General features: G+C 36.4%; 1 pseudogene; it reads left to right on the top strand.

The window, feature by feature from the left end:
- The first annotated feature begins 6,939 nt into the window (after window positions 1-6,939).
- Window positions 6,940-9,176, top strand: LOC103934590 (annotated as a pseudogene).
- Window positions 9,177-18,945: the final 9,769 nt, after the last annotated feature.

Consider the following 18,945-nt stretch of genomic DNA (forward strand, 5'->3'; position numbering starts at 1 on the left):
ACTCTTTAAACGCGCAAAGACCTCTTTTTTTCGAATAAATTCGTTTATAAGGTCAATAACAAGGTCAAACTCTTATGAGCAAGATCATGAGCGAGTTATTCTAGAATGTCTTAGGCAAAGTCGTAAGCAAGTTCAAATTCCGTTATATGAAGTACAATCCTCAGAAACTTCTACTCCATTATGGTCAAATGTTGAATCTAACATCTGTGTTATATCTAAGTTTGAAATCGATAAGAATGTCATCAATTAGATTAGAAGTGTGAAGAAAATACCCGAAAATGGAAATGGTTTGAGAAAACCTATAGTTTTGAGAAACAGGCATTCCTTCATAAAGCTCATTTTCAATTTATGAAGCAAAAGAAGTTTAATGCAAGTTTCTTTACTTTGAATTAGTGGTGTGCTATCAAATGGAAGTTTCCTAAATATGCTAAGTGTACAAGTGTTGGTGAAAATTCCTTCAAAACTTATATCACTAAAGAGGCTTGTTTCTTAGAACCTCGTGGATGGTGGATATTTCCATATAAGTGATCAAGCAAAAGAACAAATATTTGCAACTACAAGTGTAGTAGGAGACAGTAATCGTGAACCAATATACCAAGAAGATGATGTTAACACTCTAATATATACTATTACCCTCCATTCCGTTGGAACTACTGAGTTCTAACAAGACCGATCTAGAGAACTTGTGATGAATCTAAAGTATTCACTAGACCAAATTGCTACGCTGATTTCTGGAAAGAAAAATTTTCTTTCTAGATTGCCTTCCCTTTTTGTTGAAAAGGTGCGTAAGAACAAATTTGGTGAAGTTATACCTTATGATAGGTATACCTACGAAGAAATAATTCTAAAATTTGTGCTGCATGGTTAGCACTTTGTAATTATATGAAGCTTAAAAAGCAGCTTGAAAAGCAAAAGACTTTAGGAAAGAAAGAAATTGGTGATTTCTGTGAATACTTCATTTTTAAACCCATAGAAAAATCATCCTCCAAAAACCTAAAAACAAACCCAAAAAATCAAAAAAATTCACAAAAAGGCAGTAGCAAGGGAAAAGAAAACCCCTTGTTTGCTACAAATGTGGAAACGTACGACATTATTGTAGACATCAAAATTTTGGTGAAATAAATGTTCACCGACACATTAAAAATTTGACATGCCAGAGTATACGTGGCATGCCATGTGTCACACAAATTGTACACATGGATGCGATTCATCAAAATCGAACAAGTCATAAAGAAGGACATATGTCAACACTTGGCGGAAAGGAATTATTTGATTTTAATTTAATTAAATCAAATATTAATTGATAGAGACAAATCATGAATTGGCCTACAAATTGATTCCCGGTTATTTTGTTAATTAATCAAGCCCACAATCAAGGTCAAATCCATCCATAGGCAAGCCTTGGAGAGTCTACAAATAGGAGGCTCCAAGACAAAGAAAAAGGTCCAAAAATCATTCAAGCACCCAAACGCTGCCAAAGCTCAAGCACCCAAATCTCCCAAGTGCTTAGAATAATTTAGAAAGTTCTTTGTGCTTTTCACCAAACTTTCAAAGAATCATCAAGCACTACTACCAGTGCCAATCAAAAACCTCGCGACAACTGTTCATCCGAGATCAAGTCATCACAACCCTTGGATCAACAATTTACACATCCACACATCTTTCGAAGATCAAATCAGAGGAAACTTGTAAACAGAGATTGTAACCCTACAAATTCATTAATACAAAATTCACTTTGTACATGTGTTTTCTTGTTATTTGCTACATGATTTTCATGTTTATAACTATAAAACTGAGTGTATGACGAAAGATAAGATTAATAACCTTAATCTTGATGAATGCTCGAAATTGATAAAAATGTCATGAATTAGATTATAACTGTGAAGAAAATACCTTAAAATGAGAACGGTTTGAGAAAACCTATAGTTCTGAGAAACAGGCATTCCTTCATAAAGCTCATTTTCAATTTATGAAGCAAAAGAAGTTTATTGCAAGGTTCTTACTTGGTATGAGTTGTGTGCTAAGCGATCAAGCAAAAGAACAAATATTTAAAACTACGTGTAGAAGGAGACAGTAATCGTGAACCAATATACCAAGAAGATGCAGTTAACACTCTAATATAGACTGTTACCCTCCATTTTGTTGGAACTATTGAGCTCCAACAAGACCGATCTAGAGAACTCATGATGAATCTAAAGTGTCCAACTTTGTCTCATTTTATATGGGTACAATGATGTGTTTTATGCTATGGTATTTACTAGACTAGATTGCTACGCTAATTTCTGGAAAGAGATTTTTTTTTCTAGATTGCCTTCTCTTTTTGCTGAAATGGTGCCCAATAGAATTAGGAACAAATTTGGTGAAGTTGTAACACCCCGTCCCTAATTTTACGATTTTATTAATTTTAAAAGAGTGACTTGACGAAAATGTCCCTAGAGAAGAGATTGTTGACTTTTGTTGACCGTCATTTCGTGACACTATGAGCTATTAATTTACCGTAATCCCAAAGTACTCGACGATACGAACGTGTAGGTGCAGACATAATCGGAATCGGAGTTACGATGGAGGTTTTATAGAACTACAAATTTGAAAAATACTTTTGTAAAAAATTATTATTCTATATTTTATATATTTTTCATAATTATTATAATAATTTTTTGTGGATATTTTGTTATTTTAATAATTTATTTTTGGCCCATGGGGCCCACACATCACAAACTTTCCACTTTCTTCTTGCCACGTTTCCGTTCTCCCTACACTTCCGGACCTCTCTCTTCTTTCCCTCATCTCACTCTCTCTCTCAATCTCACTCTCATCTTTCTCTTTCTCTCTTTGTTACTGTGCACACACGGTGCACCAATTTTTGGACCACCACGGCCTAAACCAAGAACACCACGAGCTTTGTCTCGTCCTCACTGAGCTCAGAACACCCAACCTCACCTCGAAATTCTTTCCGGATCTTCGGGATCGAATCTCAATCGGGCCGCGACCCTTCCGACCATTTTCCGGCCAATTCACAGTGAGTTAGCCGTCGAGAAAGGTACCATTCTCTTCATCTCATCAAGAGGTATGATTTTCATTTTTGAATCACCCTTGTTTTTTCGCCCCACTAGGTTTTAGTGGCTGAGCTTTCGTGTCGCCGAGTATTCTGGGCAAATGTTGGAATAAGAGGTTACCTTCGATGGAATAATTATCATTCTACTTTTATTGTACTTTACTTATACTCTGACATTAGGTGTGAAATAGGTTCATTCTCGCTCACATGCGCACTCTTGCATTTAGTCACTTTTAGGTTTTTAATTTATTCACATTTTCCACATCACTACACTTTATGGCTTCATCACCTTCCGATATCGGCCAACACAGTTTGATTCGGAGTCCAGGTGGACCTTCCGGGTCGGGGTGTGTTAGAAGTTATACCTTATCATAGGTATACCAATGGAGAAAAAACTTTTGAAATTTGTGCTGAAGAATTAGCACTTTGTAATGATATTAAGCTTAAGAAGTAGCTTGAAAAGCAAAAGATTTTAGGAAGGAAAGAAATTGATGATTTCTGTGAATACTTCATTTTCGAACCCATACAAAAATCATCCTCAATAAAACCTCAAAAAAAAGCTCAAAAAAATTCACAAAAAGGTCGTAACAAGGGAAAAGAAAAAGCTCTTGTTTGCTACAAATGTGGAAAAGCAGGACACTATAAAGCTGAGTGTATGATGAAAGATAAGATTAATAATCTTAACTTGATGAATGCATGAAACGTCAATTATATGAACTGATGCTAAATTCTTCTACTTAGACAGAAAGCCATTTTGAAATAGCAGTTCTCGAAGATGAAAAATTGTTTGAGTCAACAACTGAAAGTAGTTGTTCCGATTTGAATAAAGAAAGTATGATTTTATACTTAATTGGTCAAATAGAAGACCCATCAGAAAAAAGTGAAATCCTAGAAAGATACTTAACCACAACTAATGAAAAACCAAAAGAAAGAACTTTCGGAAAAACAACCAGCTAACACTTATACTTTCAAAACTATTATCAACATGATAGTTAAAACTACCAATAAGGAGGAACCAAGTCTTAATGAAAATCAATGCTACCAAGGAAGAGTTAAGAGAACTTAATCATAGAGTTCAAATTCTCGAATTCTTCGAAGATGTTTGAAGTAAAGACGAAACTGAAAAGGAGTTTTAAGGAGTGATGGGAGATTTTTCAAAGAGAAGAAGTCCCAAGTCCTGAAAATTAAGGATGAAGAAACAAGCCATGTCTCTACCTTGAAGTTTGTTAATAGCAAAATAAATTGATATCCCAGAAATGGTATTCTTTTATTACTTTTATTATTAAAAAAAAAACTTTCCAGTTTGCAGTTGAAACATTGATTGATTATGGAGCAGACCTAAACTGTATAAACGAAGGAGTATTACCCACAAAGTACTTCTCAAAAGCTTCTCGAGATCTTCTAGAATGCAACCGGCCAGCTAATGAGAATATAATATGAGTTGTCAGACGCAGTCGTTCTTCAAAATGAAGTATATTTTGAAACACCATTTGTTATGGTACAAGGTCTAAGTCATGCGTAATCTTAGGCACTACTTTTACGAACCTACATACCCAGTTAAAGTTTTTGACAGGCATTGAAACTGAAGTGGAAGGTACTACTGTGGATGCAAATTTCCGCTTTCCTTGGATTGACGAATTTGCATCTGCAAAATAATAACACCTAAGATTAGGGTCAAAAGCCTCATGCGCATATGATGAATGGAGGAGGGGTGGGCTTTGGCCGAAGAATCTCCGATGCCAAAGTTAGAATTCTGAAAAGAATGTGTTTGAGAGTTTGTGGGAAGCAAAAAGCCTCTTAGGCTCAGCTCCAGTTTACTGAATTTTGGAGATAAATGAAGTATTTATAGGAGAAAATGAGGAAATAGGCCGGCCCTCTCGGTTTTAGGGGTGGCTGGCCCTAGGGTGGAATTTGGATGAGAATATTCCAAGATATTTGTGTAAATAATTATCTTGGAGTAATTAGGTAAATATCCTAAATAAATGAAATTAGGATTACTTACTTGAAAAAGGTCTTCTCTGATTAGGAATGTATTTATGATAAGAATAAGGAATTATCCTATCACAAATACCCCTGACTTTTCCTATGGGCAGGGATGCCTTGAGTAGTCGTTGGTATCTGCCTACTCTCTTTCAGTTGCACGTGCTGAATAAGGCTGCTCCTTGCTCATTCAATAAGGGCAGTCTTGTCCTCCTTGGAAAATAATCCACGTGTCAACTCCGTGATTTTTGGGATTAGTTTAGGCTCCACAAATGCCCTCATAGCTGCTGGGCTGCTTGCAGGAAAGGGCAGGAGATGTACGAATCCAAAGATGCAATGGAGTTTGTATCCCAATTTGATGTAAATTCCCTCTTTGATTTGGAATTTAAATTCTTCTAGGAAAGGAAATGTAATTGCTACCAAAACCTATTTAAGTCTGCGTTAAGCAGAAGGTTAAATAAATTTGGAGTGCAATTAAAACCCTGCAAGAAAGAGAGAAAGCTAGATGATATTTGTTCCCTCTTCCCCATCAATCTTCTTCGCTTGCCCGTGCAAACAATTGTGTTTCCTTATTTTTCTTCTTCTTCAAGGTAAGAAAAATTAATTTTCTTTCTTCTTGATTTTTTAGAGCCTTAGGGCTTGAACTTTTGGCTCGATGCGGGTCGAGGGCTTGAGAAAATGTGTAGCCATAGGCTGCTGTGCTACTGCCGTGGCGGCTTTAATTGCTGCATGGCATGGCTCGACTGGCTGGGCTAGGAGTGATTCGGTTGGGCCGAGAAGTTTAGCAATGGGGCGCATGGGCCTGGGTCTTGGGCTGCTGGGCTCTGGCCTGTGCAGCAAGGGAGAGGTGTGAGAGAGAAAGGGAGGCACGGGGGCACCTACTCCCTCCTGTTGGTTTAATTTATAGCAGTAAAGATGAGATGAATTACTTGTCCTCCAAGTAAATAGAATTCTATAGGGAAATAATAACTGTTAACTAAACTTGTTTAGGATTTACACAATCACACTTAAATATAATATCTATAACAACTTTTTATTTATTTATATTATTTTAAAGAGGGTAGATTGCATATTTTATCTTTTGTTTAGTTATTAGACAAGAGAGTGGTTAATCCTAATTGAGTGTGATATATTAACTCAAGAAGGTCATATCAAACATACTAAACTCAATATATTGAACTCACACTAGTGTAGAAGTAGTGTTTATAGATATCACACTCAGGTTGTCTAATTCTTATATATAGATATCACACTCACTCAAACTACGACCTTCCACAGTAGAGCAAAGAAAAATGAGGGTTATAACTTATACCAATATATTGAGCTAATATAGGAATCACACTCCTATAATGGGCCAAAAAATTTGAGTGTGATACCAATATATTGAACTCATGAGATTAACCATATATTGAACTCATGAGTGTGATACTTATAAATTAGTATGTTCTAAGTAAGACTGTCACAGTTTCATAATTCACACTAGTGTAGCACTAGTGTTATAGATATCAAACCCAGATTGCGTGATTCCTATAATAACACTCACTCAAACTATTGTGGAAGAACTTAGAATAGAGAAAATCATCGCTAATTGCAAGCAAGGCCTAAACCCTAAACTTCTCATTGTGCCAACCGTACACGCAATATAAGAATCTGTTATGAAGTTAAGAATTCATGATAAGACCGTTATAACTATTAACTGAAACATACTCGTCCACTGTTGAAACATAATTTCCAAACAAAGCTATTAACTCAAGCAGAGTTCAGCCAGGACTTATATGTAATCATGTTTAACACCATTATTTAATACGCTGGTTACAAAACAAAAATTCCTTCATTTCACTCTTTCTCCCTTCGCGCTGCTGTTTGGTTCTTTCAAGAGAAACCTACACACACTGTTCTAACTAATGGCGCCGCCCCATTTTATGATGCGGCGGGTAGAATTTATTGGGAGGCAGTGGAACTTGTTCGACATAGCCACTTCGATTGTTGTTCTGCTTTTCCATATCCTTTCGCTTCTAGCGCCATTTTACTTCAACTGGGGTGCATTTTGGTTGTTCGTGGCGCTATATATTTTGACAGGTCGAGGAATAACTCTAGGTTACCATAGGAGCCTTGCGCACCGGAGTTTTAAGTTTCCCAGGTCGCTCGAACTTTTTTGCCTATTGCGGTGCTTTGGCACTTCAGGTCTGCTTAAGAGAAATGCTAATAGAGGAATAGTATACGAATTTAGAAACCATGTGATATATATCGCAAAACCGCAGTTGATAATTTGATAAAATAATTAGTACTTTTAACATTTCTGGTGTTTGAGATCTGATTCTCACCAGAATCATTAAATTGATGTGTAATTTATGTAATTATACTTTTTCATTAAGTTTAGAATTTTTTTTTGTGAACTGATCTTGTGTTTGGTTTGCAGGGAAGTCCAATTGAATGGGTGAGCACACATAGATACCACCACCAATTTATAGACACAAAGAAAGACCCTCATAGCCCACTTATGGGGTTCTGGTTTAGTCACATTGGTTGGATCTTCAATAACAGTTTTCGATTTGTAAGTGAACAAAATTCTCTCTCTCCCCCTCAGTATAAAACTCCCTCTCTCTCACTCTCTCTCTTTCTCTCTCTCTCTCTCTCTCTCTCTCTCTCTCTGTGTGACAAAGTGAGATGCATACCAATTTTGCAGTATGAAAGACGACTAAATAATGTTGATGATTTAAAAAGGCAGCCGTACTATAGGTTTCTTCATCGTACGCATCTTCTTCACTCGGTTGTTCTTGGAGTTCTACTGTATGTCATGGGAGGACTACCCTTTCTGGTCTGGGGAATGGTAAATTACTTGTACTATTTTCTTTCTCGTCAAAGGCAGCTAGCCCTGCCAAATTTACTTTCATGTGTATCTCTAGTAAAAGATTCAAACTATAACCTAAATTTCATACCCTTTTTTTCTTACCCTGAAAACATGACAAGCTCCTCAAGTGATTTAGTGAAGCGGTAGCTCGTCATAAAGAAACTTATATATAATTACACAGCCACAGTGCCATCTCATCCGAATCATACAAAGTAGACCAATGTGTGCAAATGTTTATGCATGTCTTTGTATTATTGGCACGGGACACCACAATGACAATATACCCATGCTTTGAAAGTCATGCTCCGTAATTAGACGCAATACATGGTCCATAAATATCATAGTATCTTTGCCATTACATTATTTATAATTCATGACCCGTAAATATTATTAACCAGCGTCCATCGTTTTTTAATGTAACCAGCTGGATTTTTATTCACTGCAGGCTGTGAGGACGGTAGTACTTTACCACATTACTTTCTCAGTAAATTCTATTGGCCACGTATGGGGTAGACAAGCATGGGATACCGGTGATTTCTCTAAAAACAACTGGTATGTGTGTGTGTGTGTGTGTGTGTGTGTGTGTAATGTAGCTATAACGGAATCTCCATATATTATGTACGTTCTTTGCATGGATAAATAGTAAAAGTAATTGTGAATTTGAATTGTTTTAGGTTGCTGGCATTGCCGACCCCTGGAGAAGGCTTGCACAATAACCACCATGCTTTTGACTACTCTCAGCTCAGCAAGGCCTGGAATGGTGGCAGGTTGATATTACATGGTATTTAATAAGATTTCTTCAAGTTGCTAGTTTGGCCACCGACGTGAAAACCCCAACTGGAACTCACAAACAAATCATTGAGAGAAACAATTAAGACAAAAGTTAGCAATGGATATCTACCAAACCACGAATATTATTGCGCTTTTCTTTTTTTTTTTTTTTTGCTTATTTATTTATTTATTTATTATCGCTGTCTTGATTAGGGACGGGGAAGAGGGTTTTGATCTTTCTCTGTTTGCCCAGCTGAAGAGATCAAATCCACAAATTAACGTTTGCCAAAAATACAGGAGCAATTAGTATAATATTCTTATTATATATGGAGAGTTTTAAGCCCATTACATATGTCGTATGATATTCCCATAGTTAAATATCAGAATGTGGGACGAACAAGACTACAAAAAAAGAATATTACTAAACAAACGAGAATGCCAAAACGGCTATAAAATTTTAAGAGGCTACATTGTGACTAACTTATTTTCGACTGAATAACAAGTATGCTATTTATAATAAACTAGCCATAACCCTAAACGGTAAGAAACAAAACTCTAATGCTAATGGGCTAAGCCTAGAAAACCAAACATTAAAGTAAACCTAAATACTAATATTTTCCAACACCCCTGTCAAACTCATGGCGGTATACGACATGGATTTGCAAACAAGCAGATGTGGATTGGCTCCGTTAGGTGAACTAGCGAACTTGACTTGATTGACAAACTGGCGAACTAGCGAACTAGCGAACTAGTGAACTGGCGGTGAACTGCTTGTGAATTGGCGAACTTGACTTAACTTGACTTGACTGGTGCTAACTGCTGATCCAATACAGACTGGCGTTGAGAGTATGGAGAGAAAGCATACGAGTGCTTCTCGTCACTAAAGGGATGAAATTTCCATATCCCAAGGCAAGAACCGAAAAACTACAATCACTTGAGTGGTCAAAAATCTAAGCACTCGAGTAACAGACGCATTCTTTGGATTTTGACTTTGATTCCTATAAATTAAATAACTACTTGATCACCACACATAAAAAAATTTACCAATTTTTATTAAATTAATACTCTTATTAAATATTAAATTAAGACTCTTAAGGCTCTAATCTAATTTTTCATTCAAAGGACAACACTCATCTGTGTGGGCCTCAAACACAAAAAATGAGCAAACAAGCCATTTCCTTTTCCTTTCCCGTGTGGGCGTCAAAACCTCCAAACAATTTTTTTCTTTTTCCTTCTTTTTTCTCTCTTATTCCTTTTTCTTCTTCTTTCTTCTCTTTTGTGAGAACGAGTGCAACAATCAGCCATGGAAGTACAGTGCAATTGTCGGATCAACAAAAGGACAGCAAGAACAAGGTTTTCAAACAGGCAACAACAATAGCAGGGTTGCGGTGGTTGGATAGATCCAACTCATAGGAGTCGGTACGAGTACGAGGATATGGCAAAGTGCAGGGCAAAGACGAACTCGATCCGAGTTTGGGTTCTTGAATCTAGGCTTCGTCAAAACAAATGGTGGACAGTGAGGAAGACGGTGATGGATCGAGGTTAAAGGTGGGTTCAAGCGGCAGCAGATGGTGGTGTGACGCCGTGCTTGCAGGCGCGACTTGGTAGTGATCTGATGCGGGAAACGGCGAAGCACGACAAAGCTTCATCAATTTTTTCTTTTGTAATATTAAACTAAACCCAAACAGCAACATGACAGAAGCAACAGATGACGACGAAACAGATAACAACCAAAGTAGATCAAATTCCGAAGGATTGAACCTGCTCCAATACCGAATAAGATTACAAAATAATAAGAATATTATTAAACAAACGAGAATGTCGAAACGGCTACAAAATCCCAAGAGGCTACATCGTGACTAACTTATTCTCGTCTGAATAACAAGTATGCTATTTATAATAAACTAGCCCTAACATTAAAAGGTAAGAAACGAAACCCTAATCCTAATGGGCTAAACCCAGAAAACCAAACATTAAAGTAAACCTAAATACTAATATTTTTCAACACCCATTTAGATCCCGAGTTCTATGTAGTCTCCCATTCTTCATATTCATCGTCCTGAAAAAAAAAATTTAATTTTTATCCTAACTTTCAAGTGATGGTGATACTCACCACTCTATTAATCACCATTGCATGAATTTAAATTTCGAGATTGTGTAGTGGATAGACACAAATCTCAAAAGTTAAACTCATCCAATGATAATAAGTATGGTGGTGAGCATAACCACCACTTGATGGCAGTGAACAAAAATTGCAGCCGAAAAAAAATAATCACATCCATTTATCATTCAAAGAGCTCCTATATATGAGGCATTTGTGAGAAGAAAATGATGCTGGTTTAAGTAAAGGGTAATGCTAGGGAGACAAAATTTTAAACAAATTTTGTAAACCAAATGATATAGTTATTGATGATTGGATTGTTACTTAAGTGTTGATTAATGTGCTTATTTCCTATTATTAACACATCCTTTGTTTGTAAATTTAGTTTAGAAATTTGGTCTCTCTAACATTATCCTTAAGTAAATTATTCATCAGAGTTTGAAGTTACTCAGTATTTGTGTTGCCCCAACTCCAGCCAAGGAGTTTAATTGCATTGGGTTCTCCAACACGTGTCAAAAGGTGTTATTCTTTGCTCTTTTTAGGAGGCCAAGGGCTTATTCTTTGCTCTTTTTAGGAGGCCAAGGGCAAGGCAAGGGAAAGGACAATGAAATTATCTTTACCATTCACTTTCAATAGTAGTTGCCTTTGTGCCTGTTTGAGAAAAGCATAAGACAATGGTGACTATGATTCACAATATATTTTTCTTTTGTCATGCCATGTAAATGTGTACTTAGTAAATTTGTCTTAGAAAATAAAACTTCGTATTTAACTCCAAAAAATTGTTTTAAATACAAAGCAAAGCATAGCATTACAAACAAGCATAATTAATTAAAAATAAAGGCAAATGAATATGGTTGAACTTTTTAAGTTTCTTTAAGTGTGTATAATTTTAAGTGTGCTGCTAAAAAGCATTTTGTATTTTCTTAGATTTTTTTGTATTATTTTGGTATTTTCAATTTTTTTTTTAACATTGGAAATCCAACAATCTAGATGAAATGACCATTGGAAATCCAAAGTTTTGCAAGGCATTGGGTTGTGTTGATGGAGGCTGGGCTATCACGTGGGTGGGGCCCTCCCTTTCCCTCCTGTTTATTCAAAGGGAGCAAGCCCGTGCAACAATTGGTAGGGCAGCCCATAGGGCTCCTGCCTAGCCTTTTGCCTAGTCAGTTGCCATTTTTTCCATCACTGGAGCATCAAAGTTCGGTCCAATGGCAACTAACCCCAATTGCAACGACAACTGGGCATCCGCTGGTGTGAAGTCAAGACTTTTAGATTTGGCTTTCCTTGTCAAATATTGTAATTGAACCTCACACATGCTCAATCTAGCTTTAGGCTATACTAGGTTGTTGCTACTGGAGTAAATGTTCAAGATGTGGCACATTTCACCTCAAAAGGTTTCTTATTCATGTGCATCGTATTATTTGTGTTGCATTCTGTCTAGTTTGATTGTCTAGTCAGTTCTCCGAGTTGACTTCCAGCTGTCTGGGCACACAAATTAAAACAGCCCACATGAGTTGACTGACACTTTTTTACTAGTGATCATTTTTGTGTAATTAATTTTCCTAGATCTCTTTTGCAGCCGACAAGTGTCTTTGGCACAAGTTGGCTGATGGAAATCAGATTTCCTTGGGTATATTTGTTCCCTAGGGTTTCAGTTTGTGTCTTAATGGGTTTAGAATTTATTTAGAGTGAAAGAGTTGCATTGAAAGCTTTGAACTTGCCTCTTCTCCATTTATGAAACCTATCTATCAAACCTTCTTAATGCATTAAACACCAATCATTAGGAAGTAGGTTTGCATTGTTTTATTGACACACCTCAACCGGAAATGTCCACTAGGACTCCTAATCGAGCTGTGTTGGCCGACACATGGAAGGTGACGAAGCCATAAAGTGTAGTGATGTGGAAGATGTGAATAAATTTAAACCTAAAAGTGCCTAAATACAAAAGTGCGCTGGGGAGTTGAAATAAACCCATTTCACACGTGACGTCAAAGCATAAAAATAGTATAGTAAATAGGGTGAGAGTTATACCATTGAAGATAACCATCTACTGAGATTTGCTGAGTCCTTGTTTATAAGTAAGTACAGTTACCAAAATCTGGAGGGGTGAAAAACAGATGGGCGAGTGGGCACAAAAATAAAGATTTATAAAATCCATTTATTTTTTGAACATACTAACCTTTCACTGTAAAACAAGTATAGTCCCGAAAATCATATTAAGTATAAGTACGAAATCAAGTGCAAGCCAACAATAAATCTGATGTGATATAAAGTAGCACACAAACTTAAACCCTTTTTATGTAGTTTTAGTATGAATAAGTAGGGATCGTTATAGGCCGGGGATTAGAAGGGATGCTAATCTCTCAATTTGAAACTCTAAAACACTAAACTAGACTCAAAAACAGAAAACTAAACTCTAATGACTCTAAACAAACTAGAATGACTCAAAACAGCAGAAAATAAGCAAATTGATTCAAAACAGAAACTAAGGGTAATTTTGGACGAATTCTAACTTAACTTGACTCAAAAACACTAAAAGAAACAACTTCAAATAGGTTCTAACTAAGTAAACACGAAATATTAGAGGGGGGGGGATTGGGTTTGATGAATTTAAAACTTAAACAAACAGATTGCAGAAACAAAGTAAATTGACACGAATTTGGGTGAATTGATGGTTGATAGGCTAGTTAGAGGGTACTTCTCCACACTTAACACATATGCATACAAATCGATTTCTAATTATTATTCCAATAAACCATGAATGACAATGCCCCAAGTTAACCGTGAATTGCACAAATTAACTTTCAGATTTTCCTAATTTCATTTAATTGGACTCAGCGACACAACCAAATTATTCTTATCAAGTTCCCTATATGAACAACATAATAGAGATACATATCAAAGATCATTAAGTTCTATGAAAATCATAAGCATTGACATGGCATTCGTAACTATGAAAAGTATGATACTCCTACCAAGAATTCACTTAACACGATCGTGACTAGCGACCTCCACTACTTGCAAATATAAATTCATAACGATTAGGTGAAATCCCTTATATTTTAGCATCAAATTCATGCATGCAAACTAAGTATGCATCCTTTATCAACATACAAGAATAAGTTATCAATCAAGCAGTTAAGTAAATCACATTCAAGTTTTACGAAACAATAATTGGATGAAATCAATTCACATCACATATATGTTCATGGCTTTGAATTCTCCTCTAGCCAAAATGAATTTAGTTCTTCATGTTTGCACTTAAAGATAACTTAAATTAAACATTGAAAACAAAAGATAGAATACACCTAATAATGTTCCAACAATCCAAACTTTGAATGGCAAGGCACGGCTCCAAGGGGTTTCTCTCCTTTCTCCTTGCAAGGTTGCGGCACAAGGGTCTTTGTGTGTATGATGGATGTGTGAATTATCTTTAATGATGGATGAATGGTTGTTCCCTTTGTGCGGCATAAACATATCTTTTTTAAAAGGGAAAAGGCATGACAATAATTAGATTTTGGGAAAGATTTGCACTCCAAATCCTCAAGGAAAAAGGGTAAATAAATGTCAGAATCCAAGAGAAAAAGGGAAAGGGATATGCGGCAGGACCTAGAGGGAAAGGGAAATGCCGTGCATGGCAAGGGAAAGGGTTTTCTATAAGAAATAGGTGCGGCTCCCTTTAGGAATGGGATTAAGCCTTCTAGAATCATTTATTTAGGTGTCCTAATATAATTAGGGATCCCCCTTGTAGCTAGAACCTAGGTAGTGAAGAATTAGGATTGGCTAAGACAAAATAAGGTAGTTTTGCTCTTGTTTCCTTCTTTCTTGCTGAGCTCCATATCTTCTTTGTCTTGAATTAATTCTTCCATCTCTTTAGCATATTCCTAGTTCTTCTTGAACTTCAAATTCGTCCATCCACCTTGCTCCATGCATGTGCTAACCATGCCAAGCCCAAAACTGCTCTAAAATGCTCCAAATTGCCTTTTCTTGCCACTTTTGCCAATTGAACCTACAAACACACGAAAATAGCTTAAATCACTATAATAAATAGAAACTCACTGACTAAATGCAAGGAATTAAGCTAACAAAGTCGCATAAATATGCTCCTATCAAATTCCTCCACACTTAGCTTTTGCTAGTCCTTGAGCAAAACAAAACAAACAAAACACACTCTAGACCTTCCAACATTTGCCTTAAGGGCACATGACATGTTAAAAATCATTACTCCCACATATTTTAGCCATCTCTAATCTTAAGTAAACGCTTAACCGTAGTCACCACTCATTAGCTCACATTTAATCAATTAAAACAACATTTTGAAAGTAGTAACATGCCTTAGAGAATTCCCTCAATTCCTCACAGGATATACTCTCTATTTTCACACAAATTTTCTGACTACACTCCCTACACTAGGTATATGTGAGAAGATTGATGTAAACATGTAGCCTAGCACTCACATATTATAACAAAGAAAGCACTTTCTGGAATTATTAATATGTTTATGATCTCATGAACGGAATGCAACTACTTAGACGCAAGAACCAGGGATTTCATATGCTCATACCAATTTCAAATTTCACATATTGAAACACATAACAATTAAGATAGAAGTCTAAGGGTTGTAACGGGGCTAAGATATTGGTTAACAAAGAAAGGTAAAGGATAAACAAGGGTTCTTAAAGCAATAGTAAGCAAAGTAATGAAATAAACACTTAGAATTCACTTTTGAATGCAGAAATCAACTATAAACACCCATAGGAGATTCACACAACACTTAGGGCCAGATTCAAACTTTTGGACCCTTTCTTCAACAACCAATACTTGTGAGTTCATTCTCACTTATTTCTCAACTCTTTTTCTTTCTTTTTCTTTCTTTTCACATTTTTTTTTAAATGTGCCCTTTCTCTTTCTTTGGCACACAAAACAAACAATCCCATAGATTTCCGCGAAAAACCTTCCCCCACACTTGTTTTTCTGCATAATGTAGATCAAAAGGGGATTGCCTCTAAGTCATACTCCATTATTCTTTAAGAACAAGGGTAATGATAGTCCTATTCTAGGTTAGGTAAGGATAATGTGGCTAACAAAGAAAATAGGCTAAATAAGGCTCAAAGGGGTTAAACCTACAATACAAATGCAAAGGGACAAGGCTTTTTGACTCTGGTTTAACTAAACAACTTCATCTTATTGTATGTTATGCACTCAATCTCATGCTTTGAATAAAATGGGTATGAGTTCTAGTATTTGGAACTATAGTGATGAAAACGCATTCTAAGTAGCAACCAAGTAAAGAAATAATGAGATCATGCAACGATTTTAAAAAACAAGAAATCACAGATTAATAACTCTCCAAATAAAGTTTAGGCTCAAGTCCCTTAGGGTTGTAGCGTTAGTTTGAGTTCCTTCCTTCAAGCATGTTACAAAAACTGATTTTTTTTTCTTTTGTGATTACATGTGAATTCGTAAATGACAACTACAACTAAGCATAAACCAAAGAGCAAATCAAACTTCCATCCATGTTTGTAACTTTCTTTAACAGTCATGCAATTAAAAACCAAATCCTCATCATTGAGTTGGAAGGTTCCCTAAGACACAAACAAACACAAACGACTCTTTTTGGGTTTTCCAAAGCTGTTTTCGAATTTTTTTAAAAAAATTATCGTATTTCCCTTTCAAAACACATTAAAACACTTCAAAACACAATAAAAACACTTAAAAACAGTGAGTAACAACTTTAGAAGTGATAGGTGATAAAATTTGACGAAATTCATGAAAAACACTAAGGACTCTGTTGCGGCTAGGTACAGACCTAGGACCTCGTGGGGGACCCCCCCAACACTTAAATCAAACATTGTCCTCAATGTTTCAAACATAGACTCACACACAAACAATCAAACAACACAATTAACAAACATGGCAAGTATGGCAAACTAAAAGCAATAAAGAGTAGGGTTAAGGAACGCAAATCTGGTTGTGGAGTCGGAGATTCCTAGGTCTTCTTTATTTGAATGCATGAGTTGCCTTCCAAGAAGCACTTGCTTTAACGTCTTCCAATTGGACGATACCTCCTTTTAAGTTCCATTAGTGCCCACGGCATGGAGGGGTACATCCTGCATGACATGCTCCTCAAAATACTCATAGTAAGGTTTCAAACGATGTCTGTTCACTTTGAATTCTTGTCCGGTCTTTAAACTTTGAATTTGGATTGCACCATAAGGAAAAACATTAGTAACAACAAAATGACCAATCCATTTAGAACGTAACTTACTGGGAAACATTCGAAGGTGAGAGTTGAAAAGTAACACTTTCTGCCCTTTTGAGAATGTCTTGCTACGAATCATATTGTCATGGAATGCCTTTGTTTTCTCCTTGTAAATACGAGCATTCTCATAAGCCTCGTTTCTAATCTCCTCAAGTTCATTCAGTTGAAGCTTCTTATGAATTCCAACCACATCTATGTCCATATTGAATGTTTTGACTGCCCAATGTGCTTTGTGTTCCAATTCCACGGGAAGATGGCATGGTTTCCAATAGATGAGCCGAAATGGAGACATCCCAATTGGTGTTTTGTAGGCTTTACGATACGCCCACAATGCATCATCCAAATGTAAGCTCCAATCCTTTCGAGTTGGCCCATGTCTTCTCCAAAATCTGCAGGATGATAAGGTGTTGAAACCTTATGCGTGACGTTATACTTCTTGAGCAGCACCTTAACGGTTTGATTACATAAATGGAAACCCCATCACTTATTAGAACTCTCGGCATCCCAAATCTGGAAAAAATGTTAGTTTTGACAAAATCTGCAACTACTTTGGAATCATTAGTACGGGAGGCTTTTGCTTCCACCCATTTTGATACATAATCAACCGCAAGTAAAATATAATTAAAACCATGAGATGAAGGAAAAGGACCCATGAAATCAATGCCCCAAACATCAAAAATTTCGACACAAAAGATATGGTTCTGCGACATTTGATCTTTTGCACCTATATTGCCCTTTCTTTGACAATGATCACAAGTCATACAAAAAGTTCTAGCATCCTTAAAGATAGTAGGCCAATAAAATCCACATTCTAACACTTTAAGGGATGTGCATTGTGTGCCAAAATGACCCCCACATGCATAAGTGTGACAAAAAGTTAAAATTGAATTAAACTTAGAATTGTGCACACACTTACGAAGAATCTGATCAGAGCAATATTTCCACAAGTATGGGTTATCCCACATTTAAAACTGTGCATCCTTTTTGAGTTTATCATGTTGGTGTTTATTTAGGGTGCTTGGAACTTGTTTAGCCACTAAATAATTCACCAAATCAGCATACCATGGCTCACTTACCTCAATGGACAGCAACTGCTCATTTGGGAATGCTTCTAGGATGGGTAAGGACTCTTCATTGTGCACCAAATGACTCAAGTGGTCAGCCACCACGTTTTCACTTCCTTTCTTGTCTTGAATTTCGATATCGAACTCTGGGAAGAGAAGTATCCAGCGAATTAGCCTTGGTTTGGCCACTTTTTTAGTGAGTAAGTACTTCAACGCTGCATGGTCAGAATAAAAAATAACTTTAGTGCCAAGTAAATAATAATGAAACTTATCTAAAGCAAACACAACAGCAAAGAGTTCTTTTTCAATGGTATAGTAGTTTAATTGAGCATCATTCAAGGTTCGAGATGCATAATAGATAACATGTGGCTGCTTGTTCTTCCTTTGGCCTAAAACAGCTCCTATTGCATAATCAGAGGCATCGCACATGAGCTCAAAAGGAAGACTCCAATCTGGTGGAACTATGATGGAGGCTGAAGTTAGCATCTCCTTGAGGTGATTGAAAGCCTTCTCACATTCTTCATTGAACACAAGCGACACATCCTTTTGGAGGAGCCGGCATAGAGGTGTAGAGATCCTCGAGAAATCCTTGATAACATGTCTATAGAATCCTGCATGTCCAAGAAAAGAATGAACCTCTCTCACCAAAGTAGGAGAAGGTAAGTAGTGTACAAGATCTATTTTTGATTTATCAACCTCAATTCCCTTTTCTGAAATTATGTGACCCAAAACTATGCCTTGTTTTACCATGAAATGACATTTTCCCCAATTTAAAACAAGGTTAGTTTCAATGCATCGTTTCATGATTAATGAGAGATTAGCTAAGCAATCATCAAACGAATCACCAAAAACACTAAAATC

The sequence above is a fragment of a genome, unplaced genomic scaffold, assembly GCF_019419815.1.
Source record: "Pyrus x bretschneideri cultivar Hongxiangsu unplaced genomic scaffold, Pyrus_bretschneideri_v1 Contig31, whole genome shotgun sequence".
Lineage (NCBI taxonomy): Eukaryota > Viridiplantae > Streptophyta > Magnoliopsida > Rosales > Rosaceae > Pyrus > Pyrus x bretschneideri.